Genomic DNA, 10661 nt, shown 5'->3' with positions numbered 1-10661 from the left:
GCAGGTCACTTTATTCGTGCGGAAACTAATTACTGTTGGCTTTGATGAGTGTTTGAGCATTGCACCCAAAGATTATTTGAATGCTAAAGCGTTAGTATTTATTTATTTGGTTTGGAAGGAAAGTAGTGTAATCTCCAGGAAGAAACCAGAAAGTCATTAAAATATATGAACTTGGTTTGACATTTTAGGACATCAAATTTGACTTCGACCCATTTGATGAATTCCATGATTGATGCCCATTTATGTAAATTCATCGGTCAGCCTTTCACTCCTTCCTCTCTGTCCGCCTCCTTTCTTCTCCTACGCGCCGCCGTCTTCCCCCAGTAAAAAGAACCTCGCTTTCAGTTTTTCTGCACACATTCCTCTGTACATATCTCTCTGCCCATTTGGGTTGTGTTCAACGCTGGTGAAAGGGGTTGGCCATGAAGAACACCGTCTTTAACAAGCTACGGAATTTGGACGCATACCCGAAAGTCAATGAAGATTTCTTCAGCCGTACACTCTCCGGTGGCATTATCACCCTCTTCTCCTCTCTTGCCATACTCCTACTTGTCTTCTCTGAATTCAGTAACTTTTCTCTCAACCCACTTTTTCTTCTCTTTCTGTGAATTTTTGTATGCCTATTAGCTTTAGAAAATTGTTTTTTTTTTGTGTGTGTGCGCGCGCGCGCTTAATTATTATATACCAATGTATAAAGGTGAGATATTTGAGGAAGTTGAGTATTGATGTAAAATTGTGTATTATTGTAGATATATTGTCTGCTTTTCATATTCAGTCTGCACTTACAAGAGAACCGAATGTTTTCATGCTATAAGTAGCTTACTATAAGTTAGCAACTTAGGGTATAATCAAATTGTCACTATATATATTTTCATCCCAAAAATATGTTTGTCGTTGGAATCTGGTGGTGTTTAATTCTTGAATCATGATTATTTTACTATTTTGAACTTTTTTTTGAGCAGGATTATACCTTCATACCGTTACTGAGACCAAGCTCTTGGTGGATACTTCACGAGGCGAAACCTTCCACATAAATGTAACTATCTTTCTTCTTACTTATTGTGAAATGAGTTTCCTGGACTTGTACTCCAAATTTGCTACCTGTAAAAGGGTTTTTCAGGTTGCACATTTTGTGCATCTTTTCGTCATAGTTTTTAACTTCCTACTTGATCTTCTACTGATTTGGAATGCTCAAAGCAAGTTTTAGAGCCTTTTATGTTAGGAAATTTTCATGTTTGGTTGTTGTTGGGGTTTAATTGTTGTAGTGAACAATCTTTCTTGCTTTATTTACACCCCATTTCCGTCTGGATTTGCAGTTTGATGTTACTTTTCCTGCTATTCCATGTACACTACTCAGTGTTGACACTATGGATATCAGTGGCGAGCAACATCTTGACATAGTACGTGCAGTGCAACAGATGCTTAGATTTATTTTATTAGTTTCAATGGCTTTTTTTCCAAATTCTTTGTCTGCTTGCATTTGTAACCTTTCAATGTTTATATGCAGAAACATGATATAATTAAGAAAAGAATCAATGCTCATGGTGATGTGATAGAATCCAGGCCGGATGGTATTGGAGCTCCAAAGGTAGATGAGTTATAATTCTCTAGAGTTTCTTGTTTGCGTGCCGTATTTAGCATTATTGGTTTTGAAGGATGATTTTCCTTTGATAGAAATGACTTATTTGATAGAATGGCATGTTACAAGGTTGGCAATATGCTGAATAGAGACAACTGAAAGTAAAGTATTCTATTTCTACTGATGCAAAGAAAGGATATGTTGATAGGATCATAAAAAGACTACTGCTTCAAAATTGAATGCATTTCGGTTGTTCTAGAGCAGATATACCAGCAGCAGTTTCTGTGGTGACTGGAAATTTTGAAGTAATGGTTCATAGTTTACATTTAGAAGATGGGCAGAAAACTTTTGTTTTTCTTAAAGGTTCCTATAGGTAAAACTGAAGGAAAGTGAAAGTAAACATAAAACATGCATAAAGGAACCGGTTAGGACAGACAGCAACTTTTGGGCTTCTAACCTTATTTCGGAGTTTAATTGCTTACTGGTAATATAACTTGTCACGGGTAAACTTTTGCATAAAGGACCCTTTTACAGATGTTTGATTGCAGTGCTCTGCTCTCTGATTATTAAAATGTTGCTATCTCCTTTCACCTTAAGTCCCTGACATATTGGCATTTGATGGATGGTGTCACCACTTAATTAAATGGTCTTCTCATTTTCTTTTTATTATTTTGTCAGTACCTCAAAATTTGGTTCATTTTGGCTTTCCGTTCTTCATTTCTTTTTAGATTGAGAAACCTCTGCAGAGGCACGGTGGCAGGCTTGAAAAAAATGAGACGTATTGTGGTTCGTGCTTTGGTGCAGAGCAGGTATGTATGATTTCAGAATCCTTGTCTCACTATGTTATTGGATCATGTTGAATACATCACACAAGTGCTAACAAGGATATGAATTGGTTGATTAGTAATGGCTGGGAAATTTTCCTGAAATAGTCAGCTTTTTTTGCTCTAAGAACCCAGACACTTGTTTTTTGTGATCATTACATTGTGATTAATGTGTAGTTCATTTCTCTAATTCTCAGCTACATATGCAAACTTTATGTATTCAGATAAAGATATTGGAAAAACTAGAACATTCTATGACAAATAAGACGCCTAGTGATATTTTTAAGAAAGTTGGTGATACTACAAACAAAATAAGGAAAAGTATAGTTTGTACATCAGTTTTTTACCCTTGGAGCTTAAATGTCCTCGGTAGTCCTTGTGGAATGATCTCAAGTGGATAGAGTAAAAAAAAGTTCTCATGTCAGAATTAAATGCTGGCAATACAGTGTTGGCGAATCCTCTAGAAATTTCTATTGTAGTCAAACTCTAAAGTGCTTTAAGATTGTCTATGCCTTAAAAGGCATGATATTTGAAGACATATACTAACGCTCTCTGCAAAACTGATAAAGAAACAAATTACATGACTGCTGTTTGTAAATCTTTACTATTAGCTTACTGGCAAAGTCACTGCTGAAGTTTTTGCTACAATGATCTCAAGGTTTCTAGTTGCTAACTGGAGTACTTATCCTATGTGTAACATCTTAGCTGATTATTTAATCGTCAGTATACAACTTATGGAAGGTTTTCTCTTTTTCCTCTCTATCGTGCATCAGATGATGACTGTTGTAACTCATGTGAAAGGTTCGAGATGCGTATCGGCGAAAAGGGTGGGCTATGACTAATGCAGACTTGATTGACCAGGTTTCTTTGCAAGTTTTTGCCCAAGTAGTTTCTGCAAAATATTATCATTTGCTCCCTACTTGGGAGAGCAAATCCTACTTTGTGGCTTGATGTTTATCTGCTTTTTACATTTTTTGGCTTTCCCGTGCAAAAGAGAAGGCTTTTTTTGAAAGGATAAAACAGGAGGATGGGTGAAGGATGCAACATCCATGGATCTCTTGAGGTTAATAGAGTTGCTGGAAATTTTCATTTGCAGCAGGCAAAAGTTTCATCAATCAAACTTTTTCTTCGATGACTTGGTATCTTTCCAGAAGGACAGTTATAATGTAGGCTCATCTTTGTATTTAAGCTCCTTTCTTAGGGGAGCTGTTATGTTCTATATATAATATATGCTTTACTTTTGTTGCAAATTTCAATGGTATATTTGACATTTGTGGTGTTTAAAACAGATAAGTCCCAGAATTAATAGGTTAGCTTTTGGTGATACTTCCCCGGTGTGGTAATCCTCTTGATGGGTAATAGTTATTTTTTTCATGGCATTAAAGACTTGTTTACTCTTTGGTATGTTTTGTTTTCAAAATGAAAGTGAAACCAAATGCAAATACTGAATTTTTTAATGGTTGATTCATATTTTCTATTTCAGGGCACAATGGACACATAAAACCTCAAATGAATGTACCAGTACTTCATCAAGGTTGGTATTTTAAAGGATCTATGGATGTTCCTTGTTTTTAAGCACTTTTATTGACAGATGAACAGTTTCCTGTGACTTCGCTTTCATTTTCATGCCCATGGTGGCGGGTTGGGGAATTGATTTTGGCGTGAATATAATTGTAGGCTCCAGGTGCACCTCATACATGGAGCCAATGTATGGACTTGTCACACTGATTCTTGTTTAATTTTGCAGGTAGTACCCACAATATATACCGATATCAGAGGCCACACTGTTAACTCGAATCAGGTACTGAAAGTTGGCTCATCGAGAATAAGAATTGCATTATTTTATCATATTTATTGGATCGTGTTCTGAGATGTGCTTGCATTCCTACGCACAGTATTCCGTGACGGAGCATTTCAGGGATTTGGAGTTCATTAGTCCTAATTCTCATCCTGTTTTCTTCTTTATGACTTTCTCCAATCAAGGTAGGTCATTTTATTCTTAATCAGATATCTGTTAGCTGTTGCATAGTTTCATGATGGTATTGGTAATTAAATGTGTTGAAAAGTAAGGTTCATTGTATTCACGTATTTGTTACAGCATCCAATAAAGAATATACATGTAGAGTCTAGAGTACAACGCTCAGAAGAAGGTTATCAAGAGAGAATATAGCTAATTTAATTACATTCAAATATAAGAGATAAGATATGAGAGACATTAGTGTTTATCTCTAACACCTCCGCAAGATGGAGGATCCATCGGAGACACCAATCTTGGACCAAAGAGAAGTAAAAGCTTCCAACTAAGAGGCTTGCTCAGCAAGCTGCGATGTGGATGGAACATGATGAACGTGCAAAGAACCAACAACAACCAAATCCCAGACAAAAAGAAGTCAAGAGCAAGGTGCTTATACGAGAGTGGAACACGAGATTCTACAGACATACATAGCACTAAGATTATCACAGAACGGATTGGCGACGAAGCAAGGGAGACGCCAATCTCCTGAAGAAGGTGTTGTACCCATAGTATTTCTGCCGTGGAGTGAGCAAGAGCACGATATCCAGCTTCAGTAGATGAGCGTAAAACAGTCTTTTGCCGAGCAACTTCCAAGAGACGACATTGGAACCAAGGTAAAGAACATAGGCAGTAGTGGATTTGCCATCAGTAAGAGAACCACCCAATCAGCATCGGCAAAGGCGTGAGACGCAAGGGTGTGCGAGAATGAAGAAACAAGCCATGACACAAGGTACCCTTAAGTATCGCAGAACACTTTTAGCCGCTGCCCAATGAGACTCCAAGGACCATGCATATAATTGCTTAGATATTAACTCGAAAGCATCTAGAAAATATGATACAACATTGGGTTTTCATCTTCCCATGTGCAGGTCACTTTTAGAACATATTTCATTTTTGCACTTCATCACCAATATATGTGCTGTAATTGGAGGTACTATCATTTCCATTAGAATGATCCGAATCCTTTGTTTCCTAATGCATTGGCTTGGCTTTACCTGATGCATCGTTTCGTTTAAAGTGACAAAGATCATGTTACTTCTCGTTTAGGTATCTTCCACGGTTGCGGGGATCATCGACTCGTTTGTATATCATGGTCAAAGAAAGATCAAGAAGGAAATCAGAAAATTCAGATGATTCTCCTCTTACACATATGTTACCTTGGCTTAAAAAGCAAAAAAAGCATTACCTTGGCTTTCAACACAGTTTTTTTAGAGCTTTTCGATGGTTGATAATCCTGCTTGCATATGGATCCATGATGCTGTTTACATGCCGGACTGTATGACAACATAGTAGTCCCTGAATCATTGTTGAAACTGCCTGATTTACCCAATATATTTACAGTCAAAGATCTATTGATGCGCCTGTAATTTGTAATTTTCTTGTTTTAATTCTCACTTACACCAATCAGTTCTAAAATTGCAGATATCTCTGAACTGTGCACCTACTGATACTATTTAGTGTTGTGAACCACATAGTTACAATGATCTACATAATGGCAATGCCGGAAAACAGATAATGAGCAATGTGTATAAAATAGCTGGTAATGAAGATGAGCTGCAGAAAGATGATGTTAAGACTATGGAAATACAGCTGTTACATGAATTTACATTACAAAACAAGCAATTCTTAGATAGCTTTGCTTAGGTCCCTTAGTCCCAAAAGCCCAACCAAATCAAAAGGGTAAATAGTTTTTACCTGCCTCGAAATGGAGTAGGGTGAACTAACTCTGAAAGTTTGCCGTGATGGATTGAAATGACTCGGAAAATTACAAAAATGCGTTTGCCGGGAGTTGAACCTAGGTCTATTGCTTGGAAGGCAATTATCCTAAACGTTGGACTACAAACGCTCCGTTGATTGTTGTGAAAATTGTTATTTTAAAACCAATTTCTTTTTCCTTCGAAGTTGTAAAAACAATGGTTGTGAAATATATTGGTGGATTTTCTATATTTAACATACGAAGACGAGAGTTGAAAACAAGTTGAACGTGCGATTCGACCAATTTCTTTATGAACCTCACTTTCATTCTTTTTATCGTGAAATTTGTCGATACTCGATTTTTCATCCCGTTATTATTATTATTATTATCATTATTATTATTATTTATTAATATTAATATTGCTTTTGTAGGCCATGCAAGCAGCCAATCATTTCTTACATGAGATATTTATACACAAGATTAGTGAAATATCATTTTCTTACATCTAGAGGTGGACCACACATGAATATGACTTTTGCATTATGTCAAAGTGGATTTTCCTTTTCCCATAAGTCAAAAAAATGACAGATTTGGCACCACCACTTAAAACTACATGCCACGCCATCCATGCTTCCTTATCTTCCATCAAAAGTCAGCAAAACATGCACCAAATCAGCCACCCAAGTCAAAAATATTTGACAAACCTTTACCTAAACTTTGAAATAAAAATAAATCCCGAAAATTATAGGATTAAAACATACATGCTTCAGCACTAATCCAAGGAAGAAGGAAAAAGATGGATTCGAAGCAACCATAAATACGAGGAAGAGCTCTCGGTAATAGAAGGGAAGACCAAAAACAAAAAGAAAAGGGGTCTGGTTTTTTTTAAAAAAAAGTTGTAATACAAAGTGAGGGTCTCTTTTTTCTTTCGAATTGACGCAGGAAATCAATGTCAAAAAGAAAAGTGTAATCCTATCATTCGAACGAAAAAGAGAAGACAATACAAGAAAGGTTCATTTGAAATTTCTAATTTCATTTTTTTCATGTGTATTTATGTGTGAATGTTTGTATTCATTTGGAAACTAAAAAAACAATTTTAAAAAGAGGATCAAGTGCGCGCCGAGGGAGCCTCGTCGACTCCATATCGTAGTCATTAGCGTTGGGGATCTATTGGAGGGCTTGCATGTGTCATTGGGCTTGGTCATTAAAAATAGTAACAAGGAGGGGAATGTAACGGGGTGATGAGTAAAGGGAGAGCTCTCGTATTTCTTTTCAAAATCAACAGCACCAATCTGTTTCCTTTCATTTTTACACTAACAATACAAGCAACACATCATTCCCTAGTTTTTTTAATAACAACCCAACTGTACAAAACGAATCATTTTCCAAGTAAAGAATCTTTTTTAAGGTTTTGAAATTAAAAGAGTAAATAAGTTAGGGATTTTCGGGTAACCTTGTTCATGTGTATCAACGACGGAGTCTTCGTCGGAGGAAGATCTTGGCAGTGACGATTGAAGGATAGGTGGTCAGATCGTGGGTTGAGGCTTGTATTTTTCGATTGGTGGTTGTTTAGGCAGTGGTGTTGAAGTTTTATGGTTCTCGGTTGCGAGATAGGTAGAAGATGAGGGAGCTTTGTTTGAGAGGGCCACTGGTTAAATTGTGGTAGGACATTGGGGCCTTTTAGAGTTATCTACGTTGTAGGTGGCGGCCTTGGATGCTCTGGTTTAGATGGCAGCTTCCGGCGTAGGTTCGATGGTTGGGTTGTTTTGGGGAAAGGTCTCTTTTTCCTTTTGTTTTATGAGCGTGAAGAAGAAGATAGGGAGAGAATAGAGAGGGATTGAGCGGCAGAAGAGTTTAGCTTAGGTTTAGTGTTAGTTTAGGTTTTATATTAAGATTTATAGGTAAATTAACTTTCAGTTATTGAAACTTTAGGGTGATTTGTTTTCGTGCCTTTGTACCTTTATCGTTTTTGCATATTAGTCCTGGTAAGGACTGATTTTAATTTAGCATTTTGTGTTTGTCTTGGTTTAATTATTTTCCAATTTATATTTTAGGTATAATGTTTTGAGTTATTTAGTTTCAGGTCATCATGTTTTATTATAATTCATCTTAGTCCCTAATTTAATTTGCATGTTTACTAGAGTGAGTTGTATTTCCATGTTTGAATATATATTATATTAGGTACTTTTATTTTATTTTTATTATATTAGGTATGATTGTTTTTAATGATCCCTATATTTTTGCTTAAAATATTAATTTTATATTAGGTAAATGTCTATAGTAATCCTTTAATATATTATATTATTTGGGTTAATAATTGGTTGTTAAATACGTGGCATATTCATATATATAATACATATGTTTTTTTTTATCAAGATATGGCATATATATATATATATATATATCCTTTTGTAAACAATTATAGTATGAATGCTTTCTTTATTAAAGAGTTTACCCTATAATGTTGTTCAATGTTTTGTTTTCTTTCCATGTTAATATATATATATATATATATATATATATATTCCTTATTAATGAAATGTGTTAATCATGTTTTCCTTTACTTTTTATTAAGGAATTTATATTTAATATATATATATATATATATATATATATATGATCATGAAATTGACATTTCTTTTCTTTCCATGTTAACGTAATATAATGTTTATATATTATTTTTTAAATAAAACAATTGGTTGATAACTTAGTATATATAAAAAGTTACTACTTTTATATATATATATATATATATATATATATATATATATATTTCAGTAGATATATTTTATTTAATTTGTATGTTAACCTCATATGCATAACTTGACCAAAACATAATTGCATATTCAATTATTTTAAAATTATCAAAAAGAAATTTTCTAATACGTGAATATTTACTTCATTTTAATATATAGCATTAAGCTTTAATACTAGAACTTACATTTTAGAATTGAGCATCTAGGTTCCTTAATTTTCATAATTTGACACTTTAAATTAGAAAATGACTTAATTTACTTTTAGTTTAATTAGGATAAATAAAATGTTGTTTGATTGCATTATTTTTACAAATCTAAGGCACTGTTTACTTATTAAGGAATTAATAGTATATCTCCCGCGATCGTGCTCAGGGGGTGACTACTAATTCCCTAAATAAGTCGACATCCTTTTCAAAACCACATCATGTTTTCTAAAAATGAGGCAATATTCGGTTATTAGGCACAATAGCTGATCTCCCGCATTTACGCTCGGGGGTGAATGCTATCGGTCTCGATAAACGAATACTCTTTTTAATTTTGCATCCTTAATGATTTTTAAATTAAATAAATATCGAACTCCAAATTTCTGATTTTAAATATAGGATAATCAACTAGGTACCAATTTTTGGGCACTTGTGGGGGGGCTAATCCTTCCCCACGCGTAACCGACTCCCGAACCTGATTTCTGGATTTTCGCAGACCTTCAAATCCGGTATTTTGATGAAAAGTAAAATGTTTTATTAAAATCACTCGATTTTTATGGTGTTCCAATCTCACCTTAAATGATTGGTGGCGACTCTTCACCTTTCGAAATGATTTTCAAATAGAAAACCCCGAGTCAGTATCGGTCTTTCCCTGCCCGGGCAAAAAACGGTTACGACAGCTTGGCGAATCCGCTGGGGACTTTTGTTTTTTAAACAAATTGAGAGTCGAGCCACGAGTTAGTTACCCTATGTTTATTATTTGGAAATTACGAGTTCAATCTTGTTTAATTTACGGTTCATTATGTTATTTAAAAAAAATATCTGATTAATGCTTACACTTCTGTGAAATATTTAGAATTGTTGCATATTATAGCTCTAAACCCGAGCTTAATCCCAGTTTACCTAAGTAGGGAGAATCGTCACACCTCACGAGGAGCATTGGGCTTCCTTGTGTGGGTCTGACAAAGTATCTCTGGAAAATACCCTAAGTTGCCTATCCGGATATCAGTTCCGAGGTACGCTTTTAGTGGTGTGATCCCCTGAGCTGAACCCGATTCACAAGTCTGTAATGGGCCAGAATTGGGGTCAACCTTATCAGGTTGTAAAAATATCTTGGGAACATTCGCTAGAACCCAGCCTCATATAGAGAATTTAGTAAGTCTACCTCGTTAGAGCCATGTGGATAACCTAGGAAAACTAGAACGCATGCGGTTAGGACCATGAATTTCCTTTGTATGCTTTATTTTTTTAGTCTCAAGTTTAAGTCATATTTAAGATTATATATATATATATTATTTTACTAATCATTTCAACTAACTTGATTTTTGTTGTCTTGTTTCTACTAACATTGATTTTCTTTTGTATGCTCTTATTGAATTTTTGCATGTATCATTGTCATATCACATCATTTTATAAACGGTATTGATTCACAGATTACCTAGTTATTATAAAAAGAGCTTAAGGCAGCAATGTCTTCCGATAGGACTGAGAATGCAATCAGTGTTCAGACCTGGTTCGAGTATGGGAAGACGTAGTTCAAAGACATCCTTGTCACTACCGAAGAATCAATTTTGCCAGAGAAGGTAATT

The 10661-nt window shown here is 35.1% G+C and overlaps 1 long non-coding RNA gene and 1 pseudogene across 1 annotated transcript; both read left to right on the top strand.

Moving 5' to 3' along the window:
• The first annotated feature begins 237 nt into the window (after positions 1 to 237).
• On the top strand, positions 238 to 4907 carry LOC120178203 (annotated as a pseudogene).
• Positions 4908 to 5079: 172 nt separating this feature from the next.
• LOC120178797 lies at positions 5080 to 5790 on the top strand. The gene is made up of 3 exons (XR_005521545.1): positions 5080 to 5147; positions 5287 to 5348; positions 5465 to 5790. It is a non-coding gene; the product is annotated as an uncharacterized LOC120178797 (long non-coding RNA).
• The last annotated feature ends 4871 nt before the right edge of the window (positions 5791 to 10661 follow it).

Source organism: Hibiscus syriacus, unplaced genomic scaffold (assembly GCF_006381635.1).
Source record: "Hibiscus syriacus cultivar Baekdansim isolate YM2019G1 unplaced genomic scaffold, ASM638163v2 tig00003507_pilon, whole genome shotgun sequence".
NCBI classification, from domain to species: domain Eukaryota; kingdom Viridiplantae; phylum Streptophyta; class Magnoliopsida; order Malvales; family Malvaceae; genus Hibiscus; species Hibiscus syriacus.
Note: the sequence above shows the minus strand (reverse complement) of the source record. Positions and strands in the feature narration are given on the sequence as shown.